Source organism: Coregonus lavaretus (assembly GCF_964263955.1).
Source record: "Coregonus lavaretus genome assembly, contig: HAP1_SCAFFOLD_1822, whole genome shotgun sequence".
Classification (NCBI taxonomy): Eukaryota; Metazoa; Chordata; class Actinopteri; order Salmoniformes; family Salmonidae; genus Coregonus; species Coregonus lavaretus.
Genome location: NW_028162262.1, coordinates 12347 through 29256, shown reverse-complemented (window position 1 = coordinate 29256; position 16910 = coordinate 12347).

The window sequence follows — 16910 nt, the reverse complement described above, 5'->3', positions numbered from 1 at the left end:
TAGAGGACTCATCTTTGTATCTGTGCTCTTATAGCGTCTGTGACAGCGTGGGCAGTGCCAATGCGGCTATCTTCATTTTAAAGTAGTCCGTTTTCTTCTACTTCATTGGTTGAATGCTCCCAACTCATAGGGATCCACACCCAGTCGAGGAATTCAAAATGGTCGAAGCCCTCAATGGCAATGGCATGTTATATCCATGATGAGTCCTCTATCTATCTCTATGACTACAGGCACAACTCCTATTTACATTTCTTATTTTCATAGTTGCCGAAATGCCACGTGCGTACACTTATATCAGTGCATTCGTCGTAACAACCTAACCATTACAAAACTTATATTCGATCAAGTAAGCCTCACGTAGCAAATTAGCAATTACATATTTTGTTGACCAAATGCGACAATCTCTTTCATTGACCTCCATACAAAAATTCCTCACTTCGTGGGCTTATTTTTTGTGGACAGATTTCGGACGGAGTAAAACCTCTCACTTCGCCTCTTCCACTCTGGCAAAGCCCTGGACCGACCCTGGACGTGTTTTTTAGTCCATAACCAGTGGTGAAAGTACTTAAGTAAAAATACTTTAAAGTATTATTTAAGTAGTTTTTTGGGGTATCTGTACTTTACTTTACTATTTATATTTTTGACTACTTTTACTTTTACTTCACTACATTCCTAAAGAAAATAATGTACTTTTTACCCCATACATTTTCCCTGACACCCAAAAGTCCTTGTTACATTTTGAATAATTAGCAGGACAGAAAATGGTCCAATTCACACAGGTATCAAGAAAACATCCCTGGTCATCCCTGCCTCTTTGTTTATAAATTATGTCTGATTGTTGGAGTGTGACACTGGCTATCCTTAAAGAAATAAAAAACAAGAAAAATGTGCCGTCTGGTTTGCTAAATGTAAGGACATTTTTAATTATTTGTAGTTAGACTTTTGATACTTAACTATATTTGAGCAACTGCGTTTACTTTTGGCACTTAAGTATATTTAAAACCAAATACTTTTAGACTTTTACTCAAGTAGTATTTTACTGGGTGACTTTCACTTTTACTTGAGTCATTTTCTATTAAGGTATCTTTACTTTTACTCAAGTATGACAATTGGGAACTTTTTCCACCATTGTCTATAACTAGGTGTAAACTGTGACTGGGAAAACAGCTCAAATGTTTAGCTTTGGCTCTTTCTATACTGAACAAAAATATAAACACAACTTGCAACAATTTCAACGATTTTACTGAGTTACAGTTCATATTAGGCACAAGGTGCACCTGTGTAATGATCATGCTGTTTAATCAGCTTGTTGACATGCCACACCTGTCAGGTTGATGGATTATCTTGGCAAAGAAGAAATGCTCACTAACAGGGATGTAAACAAATTTGTGCACAACATTTGAGAGAAATACGCTTTTTGTGCGTATGTAAAATTTTGGGGATATTTAATTTCAGCTCATGAAACATGGGACCAACACTTTACATGTTGCGTTTATATTTTTGTTCAGTATAGTTATCACATTAGGCTTACAATATATACAGAGCATTCGGAAAGTATTCAGACCCCTTGACTTTTTCCACATTTTGTTACGTTACAGCCTTATTCTAAAATAGATTTAAAAAAAAAAAAATCCCCCTCATCAATCTACACACAATACCCCATAATGACAAAGCAAAAACAGGTTTTTATAAATTTTAGCAAATGTATTTCCTCAGACCAGAGAATCTTGTTTCTCATTGTCTGAGAGTCCTTTAGGGGCTTTTCGGCAAACTCCAAGCGGGCTGGTATGTGCCTTTTAATGAGGAGTGGCTTCCGTCTGGCCACTCTAGCATAAAGGCCTAATTGATGGAGTGCTGCAGAGATGGTTGTCCTTCTGGAAGGTTCTCCCATCTCCACAGAGGAACTCTGGAGCTCTGTCAGAGGGACCATTGGGTTCTTGGTCACTTCCCTGACCAAGGCCCTTCTCCCCCGAATGCTCAGTTTGGCTGGGCGGCCAGCTCTAGGAAGAGTCTTGGCGGTTCCAAACTTCTTCCATTTAAGAATGATGGAGGCCACTGTGTTCTTGGGGACCTTCAATAATGCAGATTTTTTTTGCCACCCTTCCCCAGATCTGTGCCTCGACACAATCCTGTCTCGGAGCTCTACAGACAATTCCTTCGACCTCATGGCTTGGTTTTTGCTCTGACATGCACTGTCAACAATGGGACCTTATATAGACAGGTGTGTACCTTTCCAAATCATGTCCAATCAATTAAATTGACCACAGGTGGACTCCAATCAAGTTTTAGAAACATCTCAAGGATGATAAATGGAAACAGGATGCACCTGAGCTCAATTTCGAGTCTCATAGCAAAGGGTCTGAATACTTATGTAAATAAGGTATTTCTGTTTTTATTTTTAATAAATTTGTCATTATGAGGTATTGTGTGTAGATTAAGGAGGACATGTTTTTACTTAATCCATTTTAGAAAAGGCTGTAACGTAACAACATTTGGAAAAAGTGAAGGGGTCTGAATACTTTACGAATGCACTGCATACCACATTCGATAAAAAATTGTCATAATGATGCTTTAAGTTTATAGTTTATACTTGATCATTCAATCAAATATTTTTTTCCATGTTGTGTATGGTACATATATCAAGACTTAAGCTACTAAAATATTTTGGTAAGGCTCTTGGTAGGCTATAAACTGGTTAAGGTCGTCATACTGAAAAGTGGAAATAATTTAAAGATAAAAAGCAAATATAACATCAAAGATGTTTTAATCTATTTGGGTTCAAAATGTTTTTCCTCAATGTACATGTTAACATGTGGATCCTTTGGCTGAAGTGTTATTACATAATAATACATTGAATTATAGGACCTCTATAGTGACAGTCTGTGATAAGGGTTGTCATTATAAAAAATAATAGAACATTCTGTAATTTGGTAATTATCAATGTAAAGCCATTTTCACAAAGAATACACAGTATTTTACCTTTAAAAAAGGTCATTACTATATGACCTCCATTCAAACAGATCCTTATTCTTCTGTTTTTAGCAGCTGTACACCCTTTTATACATATTGGTGTGTAACCGGCAAACTGGGAGTGGTGGGAAGGGGTTGTTAATCCAAAGGGGCTGTTTGCAATTCAAACTAGGTAGGTGCTAAACCATATGGAGTTGTTAAAGGTCAAATGCAGCCGTTTTTATCTCAATATCGAATAATTTCTGGGTAAAAATTAAATACCTTACTGTGATTGTCTTCAATTAAAATGGTCAAAAAGAAACAAAAATAGCTTCTTGTTTTAGATCAGCTTTAATATTGCAGATAGATTGTGGCTTCCATCAATGTAATTGTCTGCATCGTTTCCAATCCCCCATAAATATTTTTGTAACATATAATACACTACCAGTCAAAAGTTTTAGAACATCTACTTATTCAAGGGTTTTTCTTTATTTTGACTATTTTCTACGTTGTAGAATAATAGTGAAGACATCAAAACTATGAAATAACACATATGGAATCATGTAGTAACCAAAAAAGTGTTAAACAAATCAAAATATATGTTATATTTGAGATTCTTCAAATAGCCACCCTTTGCCTTGATGACAGCTTTGCACACTCTTGGCATTCTCTCAACCAGCTTCACCTGGAATGCTTTTCCAACAATCTTGAAGGAGTTCCCACATATGCTGAGCACTTGTTGACTGCTTTTCCTTCACTCTGCAGTCCGACTCATCCTAAACCATCTCAATTTGGTTGAGGTCGGGGAATTGCGGAGGCCAGGTCAACTGATGCAGCAATCGATCACTCTCCTTCTTGGTAAAATATCCCTTACACAGCCTGGATGTGTGTTGGGTCATTGTCCTGCTGAAAAACAAATGATAGTCCCACTAAGCCCAAACCAGATGGGATGGCATATCGCTGCAGAATGCTGTGGTAGCCATGCTGGTTAAGTGTGCCTTGAATTCTAAATAATTCACAGACAGTGTCACCAGCAAAGCACCCCCACGCCATAACATCTCCTCCTCCATGCTTTATGGTGGGAAATACACATGCGGAGATCATCCGTTCACCCACACCGCGTCTCACAAGACACAGCGGTTGGAACCAAAAATCTCCAATTTGGACTCCAAACCAAAGGACAAATTTCCACCGGTCTAATGTCCATTGCTCGGGTTTCTTTGCCCAAGCAAGTCTCTTCTTCTTATTGCTGTCCTTTAGTAGTGTTTTCTTTACAGCAATTTGACAATGAAGGCCTGATTCACACAGTCTCCTCTGAACAGTTGATGTTGAAATGTGGCTGTTACTTGAACTCTGTGAAGCATTTATTTGGGTTGGTAACTCTAATGAATTTATCCTCTGCAGCAGAGGTAACTCTGGGTCTTCCATTCCTGTGGCGGTCCTCATGAGAGCCAGTTTCATCATAGCGCGTGATGGTTTTTGCAACTGCACTTGAAGAAACTTTCAAAGTTCTTGAAATGTTCTTTATTGACTGACCTTCATGTCTTAAAGTAATGATGGACTGTCGTTTCTCTTTGCTTATTTTAGCTGTTCTTGCCATAATATGGACTTGGTCTTTTACAATCAATCAATCAATTTTATTTTATATAGCCCTTCTTACATCAGCTAATATCTCGAAGTGCTGTACAGAAACCCAGCCTAAAACCCCAAACAGCTAGTAATGCAGGTGTAGAAGCACGGTGGCTAGGAAAAACTCCCTAGAAAGGCAAAACCTAGGAAGAAACCTAGAGAGGAACCAGGCTATGAGGGGTGGCCAGTCCTCTTCTGGCTGTGCCGGGTGGAGATTATAACAGAACCATGCCAAGATGTTCAAAAATGTTCATAAGTGACAAGCATGGTCAAATAATAATCAGGAATAAATCTCAGTTGGCTTTTCATAGCCGATCATTAGAGTTTAAAACAGCAGGTCTGGGACAGGTAGGGGTTCCATAACCGCAGGCAGAACAGTTTAAACTGGAATAGCAGCAAGGCCAGGCGGACTGGGGACAGCAAGGAGTCACCACGGCCGGTAGTCCCGACGTATGGTCCTAGGGCTCAGGTCTCTCAGTTGGCTTTTCATAGCCGATCATTTAGAGTTGAAAACAGCAGGTCTGGGACAGGTAGGGGTTTCGTAGCCGCAGGCAGAACAGTTGAAACTGGAATAGCAGCAAGGCCAGGCGGACTGGGGACAGCAAGGTGTCATCATGCCCGGTAGTCCTGACGTATGGTCCTAGGGCTCAGGTTCTCAGAGAGAAAGAGAGAACGAGAGAATTAGAGAGAGCATACTTAAATTCACACAGGACACTGGATAAGACAGGAGAAGTACTCCAGGTATAACCAACTAACCCCAGCCCCCCGACACATAAACTACTGCAGCATAAATACTGGAGGCTGAGACAGGAGCGGTCCGGAGACACTGTGGCCCCATCCGAAGAAACCCCCGGACAGGGCCAAACAGGAAGGATATAACCCCACCCACTCCGCCAAAGCACAGCCCCCGCACCACTAGAGGGATATCCCCAACCACCAACTTACAATCCTGAGACAAGGCCGAGTATAGCCCACAGAGGTCTCCACCACAGCACAAACCAAGGGGGGGGCGCCAACCCAGACAGGAAGATCACGTCAGTAACTCAACCCACTCAAGTGACGCACCCCTCCCAGGGACGGCATGAAAGAGCACCAGCAAGCCAGTGACTCAGCCCCTGCAACAGGGTTAGAGGCAGAGAACCCCAGTGGAGAGGGGAACCGGCCTGGCAGAGACAGCAAGGGCTGTTCGTTGCTCCAGCCTTTCCGTTCACCTTCACACTCCTGGGCCAGACTACACTCAATCATATGACCTACTGAAGAGATAAGTCTTCAGTAAAGACTTAAAGGTTGAGACCGAGTCTGCGTCTCTCACATGGGTAGGCAGACTGTTCCATAAAAATGGAGATCTATAGGAGAAAGCCCTGCCTCCCGCTGTTTGCTTAGAAATTCTAGGGACAATTAGGAGGCCTGCGTCTTGTGACCGTAGCGTACGTATTGGTATGTACGGCAGGACCAACTCGGAAAGATAGGTAGGAGCAAGCCCATGTAGCGCTTTATAGGTTAACAGTAAAACCTTGAAATCAGCCCTTGCCTTAACAGGAAGCCAGTGTAGGGAAGCTAGCACTGGAGTAATATGATCAAATTTCTTGGTTCTAGTCAGGATTCTAGCAGCCGTATTTAGCACTAACTGAAGTTTATTTAGTGCTTTATCCGGGTAGCCGGAAAATAGAGCATTGCAGTAGTCTAACCTAGAAGTAACAAATGCATGGATTAATTTTTCTGCATCATTTTTGGACAGAAAATTTCTGATTTTTGCAATGTTACGTAGATGGAAAAAAGCTGTCCTTGAAACAGTCTTGATATGTTCGTCAAAAGAGAGATCAGGGTCAAGAGTAACGCCTAGGTCCTTCACAGTTTTATTTGAGACGACTTTACAACCATCAAGATGAATTGTCAGATTTAACAGAAGATCTCTTTGTTTCTTGGGACCTAGAACAAGCATCTCTGTTTTGTCCGAGTTTAAAAGTAAAAAGTTTTCAGCCATCCACTTCCTTATGTCTGAAACACAGGCTTCTAGCGAGGGCAATTTTGGGGCTTCACCATGCTTCATTGAAATGTACAGCTGTGTGTCATCCGCATAGCAGTGAAAGTTAACATTATGTTTTCGAATAACATCCCCAAGAGGTAAAATATATAGTGAAAACAATAGTGGTCCTAAAACGGAACCTTGAGGAACACCGAAATGTACAGTTGATTTGTCGGAGGACAGACCATTCACAGAGACAAACTGATATCTTTCCGACAGGTAGGATCTAAACCAGGCCAGAACTTGTCCGTGTAGACCAATTTGGGTTTCCAGTCTCTCCAAAAGAATGTGGTGATCGATGGTGTCAAAGGCAGCACTAAGGTCTAGTAGCACGAGGACAGATGCAGAGCCTCGGTCTGACGCCATTAAAAGGTCATTTACCACCTTCACAAGTGCAGTCTCAGTGCTATGATGGGGTCTAAAACCAGACTGAAGCATTTCGTATACATTGTTTGTCTTCAGAAAGGCAGTGAGTTGCTGCGCAACAGCTTTTTCTAAAATTTTTGAGAGGAATGGAAGATTCGATATAGGCCGATAGTTTTTTATATTTTCCGGGTCAAGGTTTGGCTTTTTCAAGAGAGGCTTTATCACTGCCACTTTTAGTGAGTTTGGTACACATCCGGTGGATAGAGAGCTGTTTATTATGTTCAACATAGGAGGGCCAAGCACAGGAAGCAGCTCCTTCAGCAGTTTAGTAGGAATAGGATCCAGTATGCAGCTTGAAGGTTTAGAGGCCATGATTATTTTCATCATTGTGTCAAGAGATATAGTACTAAAACACTTAAGTGTCTCTCCCGATCCCAGGCCCTCGCAGAGCTGTGCAGATCCAGGACAGCTAAGCCCTGGAGGAATACGCAGATTCAAAGAGGAGTCCGTAATTTGCTTTCTAATGGTCATGATCTTTTCCTCAAAGAAGTTCATGAATTTATCACTGCTGAAGTGAAAACCATCCTCTCTTGGGGAATGCTGCTTTTTAGTTAGCTTTGCAACAGTATCAAAAAGAAATTTTGGATTGTTCTTATTTTCCTCGATTAATTTTACCAATAGGGCTATCTTCTGTATACCCCCCCTACATTGTCACAATACAACTGATTGTCTCAATTAAGAAGGAAAGTAATTCCACAAATTAATTTTTAAGAAGGCACACCTCTTAATTGCAATGCATTCCAGGTGACAACCTCATGAAGCTGGTTGAGAGAATGCCAATAGTGTGCAAAGCTGTCATCAAGGCAAAGGGCGGCTATTTGAAGAATCTAAAAATATAAAATATATTTGGATTTGTTTAACACTTTTTTGGTTACTACATGATTCCATATGTGTCATTTCATAGTTTTGTTGTCTTCACTATTATTCTACAATGTAGAAAATAGTAAAAAGAAAGAAAAACCCTTGAATGAGTAGGTATTCTAAAACCTTTGACTGGTAGTGTATATACAGTGAGCTCCATAATTCATTGGACAGTGACCATTGTTTTGTTATTTTGGTTCTGTACTCTAGCACTTTGAGTTTGAAAGGATACAATGACAATGAGTGTGAAGTGCAGACTGTCAGCTTTAATTTGAGGGTATTTTCATACATATCGGATGAACCGTTTAGAAATGACAGCACCTTTTGTACATGGTCCCCCCATTTTAAGGTACTACAAGTATTTGTTAAATTGGCTTCACAGATGTGTGTCGTTAGGCAGGTGAATTCATTTGTGTCGTTAGTGAATGCAGGAGAGCTGTTGATGAATAGTAATGATTCTAGAAGTTGCTATTGCCTTTGGAGGTTGTTATTGGGGTGTGACAACATGAGGAAGACAGCAGTGTCGATGCAAATGAAGTTGGCCGTCATAAGGCTCAGAAATGAAAATCAATCATTCAGGAACATTGCAAAAACCCTGGCCATGCCCAAGTCAACAGTTTTGTTCATCATTAACAAGAAATAAACAACCGGTGAACTCAATTATGTCAAAAGACCCGGTAGACAGAGGAAGACCACTGTAGTGGATGACCGGAGAATACTCTCTATGGTGAAGAAAAAACCCCTGATAACAGCCCAACAGATCAAAAACACTCTCCTGGATGCAGGTGTAGATGTGTCAAAGTCTACCATACGCAGAAGACTACACCAGCAGGACTACAGAGGGTACACTACAAGATGCAAACCACTGATAAGCCTGAAGAACAGAAAGGCAAGATTACAGTTTGCTAAAAAGCACCTAAAAGAACCCCAAGAGTTCTGGAAAAAAATATTGTGGACAGATGAGACAAAGATTAACATGTACTAGAGTGATGGAAAGACAAAAGTGTGGAGAAAAAAAAGAAATGCCCATGATCCAAAGCATACCACCTCATCCATGAAACATGGTGGAGGGGGTGTTATGGCTTGGGCCTGTATGGCTGCCAGTGGAACAGGCTCACTTGTCTTCATCGATGATGTGACTGCAGACAGAAGTAGAACAATGAATTCTGCTCAGATAAAACCAAATGCCTCCAAACTCATTGGACGGCACTTAATCACGCAACAAGACAATGACCCTAAACATACTGCTAGAGCAACAAAGGGGTTTTTGATGGCCAAAAAGTGGAAAAACCTTGACTGGCCGAGTCAATCACCAGATCTGAATCCAATTGAACATGCATTTTACATGCTGAAGAGGAGACTTAAGGCAATAAGTCCCCGAAACAAGCAGGAACTGAAGATGGCTGCAGTACAGGCCTGGCAGAGCATCACCAGGGAAGATACCCAGCGTCTGGTGATGGCGATGCATCGCAGACTTCAAGCAGTCATTGCATGCAAAGGATATGCGACCAAATATTAACAATGATTACTTTATTCTACATTATGTTAAACTGTCCAATGTTTTTTGATGCCCGAAAATGGGGGGGACCATGTACAAAAGCTTCTATAATTCGTAAACGGTTCATCCGATATGTATGAAAATACCCTCAAATTAAAGCTACCAGTCTGCACTTCACCCTCATTGTCATTGTATCCTTTCAAACTCAAAGTGCTAGAGTACAGAACCAAAATAACAAAAGAATGGTCACTGTCCAGTGAATTATGGAGCTCACTGTATATCAAATATATATGTATATATATATTTTTAAATTTTAATTTCTTGTTATTTTCCCCTAACCCTACCATCCATCCCCTAATTGGAGTAAAGTAATGGACAACAACTCTTAAGCTTCTCCTTCCAGCTTATACATACAGTTGAAGTATGAACAAAAAAAAGTATGCTAACTAACTGTAAGTCGCTCTGGATAAGAGCGTCTGCTAAATGACTCAGCTTTCATTTATTTCATCACATTCCCAGTGGGTCAGAAGTTTACATACACTCAATTAGTATTTGGTAGCATTGGCTTTCAATTGTTCAACTTGGGTCAAACGTTTCGGGTAGCCTTCCACAAGCTTCCCACAGCATGATGCTGCCACCCCCGAGCTTCAAGGATGGGATGGTGTTCTTCGGCTTGCAAGCAACCCCCTTTTTTCTCCAATCATAACGATGGTCATTATGGCCAAACAGTTCTATTTTTGTTTCATCAGACCAGAGGACATTTCTCCAAAATGTACAATCTTTGTCCCCATGTGCAGTTGCAAACCGTAGTCTGGCTTTTTTATGGCGGTTTTGGAGCAGTGGCTTATTCCTTGCTGAGCAGCCTTTCAGGTTATGTCAATATAGGACTCGTTTTACTGTGGATATAGACACTTTTGTACCTGTTTCCTCCAGCATCTTCACAAGGTCCTTTGCTGTTGTTCTGGGATATATTTGCACTTTTTCGCACCAAAGTACGTTCATCTCTAGGAGACAGAACGCGTCTCCTTCGTGAGCGGTATGATGGCTGCATGGTCCCATGGTGTTTATACTTGCTCCCAAGGATGAACCAGACTTGTGGAGGTCTACAATTTTCTTTCTGAGGTCTTGGCTGATTTCTTTTGATTTTCCCATGATGTCAAGCAAAGAGGCACTGAGTTTGAAGGTAGGCCTTGAAATACATCCACAGGTACACCTCCAATTGACTCAAATTATGTCAATTAGCCTATCAGAAGCTTCTAAAGCCATGACATCATTTTCTGGAATTTTCCAAGCTGTTGAAAGGCACAGTCAACTTAGTGTACAGTGGGGGAAAAAAGTATTTAGTCAGCCACCAATTGTGCAGGTTCTCCCACTTAAAAAGATGAGAGAGGCCTGTAATTTTCATCATAGGTACACGTCAACTATGACACCAATTTGTGAGTCGCTCTGGCTAAGAGCGTCTGCTAAATGACGTTAATGTGCCCTTGAGCAAGGCACTTAACCCTAATTGCTCCTGTAAGTCGCTCTGGATAAGAGCGTCTGCTAAATGACTAAAATGTAAATGTAAATGTAATGACAGACAAATTGAGAATTTTTTTTCCAGAAAATCACATTGTAGGATTTTTTATGAATTTATTTGCAAATTATGGTGGAAAATAAGTATTTGGTCACCTACAAACAAGCAAGATTTCTGGCTCTCACAGACCTGTAACTTCTTATTTAAGAGGCTCCTCTGTCCTCCACTCGTTACCTGTATTAATGGCACCTGTTTGAACTTGTTATCAGTATAAAAGACACCTGTCCACAACCTCAAACAGTCACACTCCAAACTCCACTATGGCCAAGACCAAAGAGCTGTCAAAGGACACCAGAAACAAAATTGTAGACCTGCACCAGGCTGGGAAGACTGAATCTGCAATAGGTAAGCAGCTTGGTTTGAAGAAATCAACTGTGGGAGCAATTATTAGGAAATGGAAGACATACAAGACCACTGATAATCTCCCTCGATCTGGGGCTCCACGCAAGATCTCACACCGTGGGGTCAAAATGATCACAAGAACGGAGAGCAAAAATCCCAGAACCACACGGGGGGACCTAGTGAATGACCTGCAGAGAGCTGGGACCAAAGTAACAAAGCCTACCATCAGTAACACACTACGCCGCCAGGGACTCAAATCCTGCAGTGCCAGGCGTGTCCCCCTGCTTAAGCCAGTACATGTCCAGGCCCGTCTGAAGTTTGCTAGAGTGCATTTGGATGATCCAGAAGAGGATTGGGAGAATGTCATATGGTCAGATGAAACCAAAATATAACTTTTTGGTAAAAACTCAACTCGTCGTGTTTGGAGGACAAAGAATGCTGAGTTGCATCCAAAGAACACCATACCTACTGTGAAGCATGGGGGTGGAAACATCATGCTTTGGGGCTGTTTTTCTGCAAAGGGACCAGGACGACTGATCCGTGTAAAGGAAAGAATGAATGGGGCCATGTATCGTGAGATTTTGAGTGAAAACCTCCTTCCATCAGCAAGGGCATTGAAGATGAAACGTGGCTGGGTCTTTCAGCATGACAATGATCCCAAACATACCGCCCGGGCAACGAAGGAGTGGCTTCGTAAGAAGCATTTCAAGGTCCTGGAGTGGCCTAGCCAGTCTCCAGATCTCAACCCCATAGAAAATCTTTGGAGGGAGTTGAAAGTCCGTGTTGCCCAGCGACAGCCCCAAAACATCACTGCTCTAGAGGAGATTTGCATGGAGGAATGGGCCAAAATACCAGCAACAGTGTGTGAAAACCTTGTGAAGACTTACAGAATACGTTTGACCTGTGTCATTGCCAACAAAGGGTATATAACAAAGTATTGAGAAACTTTTGTTATTGACCAAATACTTATTTTCCACCATAATTTGCAAATAAATTCATTCAAAATCCTACAATGTGATTTTCTGGATTTTTTTTCTCATTTTGTCTGTCATAGTTGACGTGTACCTATGATGAAAATTACAGGCCTCTCTCATCTTTTTAAGTGGGAGAACTTGCACAATTGGTGGCTGACTAAATACTTTTTTCCCCCACAGTATATAAACTTCTGACCCACTGGAATTGTGATACAGTGAATTATAAGTGAAATAATCTGTCTGTAAACAATTGTTGGAAAAATTACTTGTGTCATGCACAAAGTAGATGTCCTAACCGACTTGCCAAAACTATAGTTTGTTAACAAGAAATTTGTGGAGTGGTTGAAAAACTAGTTTTAATGACGCCAACCTAAGTGTATGTAAACTTCTGACTTCAACTATACTACATACATTTTACAGACACAGTACAGTCGCGGTCAAAAGTTTTGAGAATGACACAAGTATTGGTCTTCACAAAGTTTGCTGCTTCAGTGTTTTTAGATATTTTTGTCAGATGTTACTATGGTATACTGAATTATAATTACAAGCATTCCATAAGTGTCAAAGGCTTTTATTGACAATTACATTAAGTTTATGCAAAGAGTCAATATTTGCAGTGTTGACCCTTCTTTTTCAAGACCTCTGCAATCCGCCCTGGCATGCTGTCAATTAACTTCTGGGCCACATCTTGACTGATGGCAGCCTATTCTTGCATAATCAATGCTTGGAGTTTGTCAGAATTTGTGGGGTTTTGTTTGTCCACCTGCCTCTTGAGGATTGACCACAAGTTCTCAATGGGATTAAGGTCTGGGGAGTTTCCTGGCCATGGACCCAACATTTCGATGTGTTGTTCCCCGAGCCACTTAGTTATCACTTTTGCCTTATGGCAAGGTGCTCCATCATGCTGGAAAAGGCATTGGTCGTCACCAAACTGTTCTTGGATGGTTGGGAGAAGTTGCTCTCGGAGGATGTGTTGGTACCATTCTTTATTCATGGCTGTGTTCTTAGGCAAAATTGTGAGTGAGCCCACTCCCTTGGCTGAGAAGCAACCCCACACATGAATGGTCTCAGGATGCTTTACTGTTGGCATGACACAGGACTGATGGTAGCGCTCACCTTGTCTTCTCTGGACAAGCTTTTTTCCGGATGCCCCAAACAATCAGAAAGGGCATTCATCAGAGAAAATGACTTTACCCCAGTCCTCAGCAGTCCAATCCCTGTACCTTTTGCAGAATAGCAGTCTGTCCCTGATGTTTTTCCTGGAGAGAAGTGGCTTCCTCGCTGCTCTTCTTGACACCAGGCCATCCTCCAAAAGTTTTTGTCTCACTGTGCGTGCAGATGCACTCACACCTGCCTGCTGCCATTCCTGAGAAAGCTCTGCACTGGTGGTGCCCCGATCCCGCAGCTGAATCAACTTTAGGAGACGGTCCTGGCGCTTGCTAGACTTTCTTGGGCGCCCTGAAGCCTTCTTCACAACAATTGAACCGCTCTCCTTGAAGTTCTTGATGATCCGATAAATGGTTGATTTAGGTGCAATCTTACTAGCAGCAATATCCTTGCCTGTGAAGCCCTTTTTGTGCAAAGCAATGATGACGGCACGTCTTTCCTTGCAAGTAACCATGGTTAATCACCCAGTAGTGCTATTTGCAGAGTTAGCTCCAGGCAAATGTTGCAATTCTTCAGCCATTCCTGAACTTGCGACCTTTAGCAAAGAGCACTTTCTCAAGCAAGAATTTTGCTAGGACTGTCTGGAAGTGGTCTGAGTGGGGAGGGGAAAACTGAAAACTAGCTGTTATTGGCAGAAGTGTTTGGATCTCTTCATTGTTGGTCTACTAACTAATTTACCACCTGGTGATGTCACCAGGCAAGTCAAAACTCCATCCCACCAAAACGGGCTGAAATTTCAGGCGGTCTTTTCAAACAGTTCTTACACTAACAGAGCATTATCATCATTTTCACAATTTCACAGTATTATTCCAATCTCATAGTGTGGAAATATCTCGAACTGGGTTTTTAGTAGTCAAAATGTGCCCTTTCAAATATACAAAAAAGGTTACATTTCATTTAAAATGTTGTTGGCATTTCATATTTTTATTTCCTACATACAAAATTGTCCTACTTACTCCTAATAAACACGTTTTAGAATCTCTTATCTGAAAACACTCCATCAATGTCTGACATTGAATAGAAAACTGTATTTTTACTCTCACTGTTCTGCTGTTGGCCTTGACTAGAGGACAGATAATATGGTGCTATCCCTGAGACAGAGTGGGTGATGTAAGTTGTCCAGCACTCCAAAATGTTCCTTCTTCCTGTCTCCCCCCTCCTCCCCCGCCTCCCCCTCCTCCCCAGACTAGAGTATTAGTAGGAACAAAAGTCATCTGCTGTCCATCTGGCTGCAGTGGCGGGGCGGTAATACCCCCTCGTATTCAACAGCTTCCCAAGCCCCTGTGGACAATCAATTTTACCCTCTGCCTCACCCTCCTCCTTTCTCTCCCTCTCCCCCTCTCCCTGACCCCTCCCTCTCCATAGCCCAAGACTATGAGGTGGGATCTAATGTCAGTGCCCCCAGAAAAAGCTCTCTCTCTCTCTCTCTCTCTCTCTCTCTCTCTCTCTCTCTCTCTCTCTCTCTCTCTCTCTCTCTCTCTCTCTGGAACATGTGGGGCTCAACAGCAGCAGCAGTGCTCATGAGGGTCTGTTGATACAGTGGTTGGATTCATAGTGGTGTAGTAGTAGGCTATACAGCTGAAGGGAGAAGGGAGAAGACTATAATCTAATCACAGGAGGCTCATAATTCTTGCCGGAACGGAGCAAATGGAATGGCATCAAACACATAGAAACCATAGAAACCATGTGTTTAATGTATTTGATACCATTCCACCTATTCCGCTCCGGCCAATACCACAAGCCCGTCCTCCCCAATTAAGGTGCCACCAACCTCCTATGAATCTAACGTAGAAATAATATGTTGATTTGGTAAATAAAAGTTATCTGTAGTTGTCAGTCATAATTTTTGAATAAAACATTATTTGGGAACATACGTCTCTGTGTGGATATCGTTTCTGCTGCAGTGGTTCCTAAACTTATTTTGTGCCATGATTCATCACCCAAAGCTGATGCATAATTTTCATTCCAACCTCAAGATAAACATAACAATGTTTCTAGCTATACCGCCTAACCTTCGGTTGAGACTCAGTAGGAATTGGCTGCGCTCCACCAGTGGGTTACATCCCACCAGTTGGGAAACACAGGATACCAGAAACAAAGATTCCTCCTCAGGCAATGTGGCCAACGTATATTACTCCATCACCACTTAAAAAGTCAGATACAAATGTTTAAATTCTGCTGTGAACAGTGTGTGAACAAGTGATCCACCTCCTACAAGGTTTTCTATGGATACTGTCGCCTACATACAGCGCACTGAGGGGACGGAAATAACCGTCGCACCCCCTTTGAGTGGTACTACATTCCCACACCAGCAATAAAGGATCGAGGCACTTGTCGGAACTGGGCTTTTCAGCAGCAGCCAAGTGGTAATGGCCAGCTCTGTGTAAAACATGTAAATGGAAGCTGTGGGTTGACTGAAAATGAAAAGTTACGCAATCAGCGCTTTCATCCTCTGTTTTGCAGCATTAGTTTTAGCGTACACTTTGTTTCGTTGCGTAACGGATTCATCCTCCTCACCTGGGGGTGTGGGTCTACTGGAACTACTTCTACCACCAGAACTACTCCTACCACCAGAACTACTCCTACCACCAGAACTACTCCTACCATCCGAAATACTCCTACCATCCGAACTACTCCTACCATCTGAACTACTCCTACCATCCGAACTACTCCTACCATCTGAACTACTCCTACCACCAGAACTACTCCTATCACCAGAACTACTCCTACCATCCGAACTACTCCTACCATCCGAACTACTCCTACCACCAGAACTACTTCAACCACCAGAACTACTCCTACCATCTGAACTACTCCTACCATCCGAACTACTCCTACCATCCAAACTACTCCTACCACCAGAGCTACTCCTACCTTCCGAACTACTCCTATCACCAGAACTACTCCTACCATCTGAACTACTCCTACCACCAGAACTACTTCTACCACCAGAACTACTCCTACCATCCGAACTACTCCTATCACCAGAGCTACTCCTACCATCCAAACTACTTCTACCATCCGAACTACTCCGACCACCAGAGCTACTCCTACCACCAGAACTACTCCTATCACCAGAGCTACTCCTATCACCAGAACTACTCCTACCACCAGAACTACTCCTACCATTCGAACTACTCCTACCATCCGAACTACTCCTACCACCAGAACTACTCCTACCACCAGAACTACTCCTACCATCCAAACTACTTCTACCTTCCGAACTACTCCTACCACCAGAACTACTCCTACCATCCGAACTACTCCTACCACCAGAGCTACTCCTACCACCAGAGCTACTCCTACCACCAGAGCTACTCCTACCACCAGAACTACTCCTATCACCAGAGCTACTCCTACCACCAGAACTACTCCTACCACCAGAAATACTCCTACCATCCGAACTACTCCTACCATCCGAACTACTCCTACCACCAGAACTACTCCTACCTTCCGAACTAC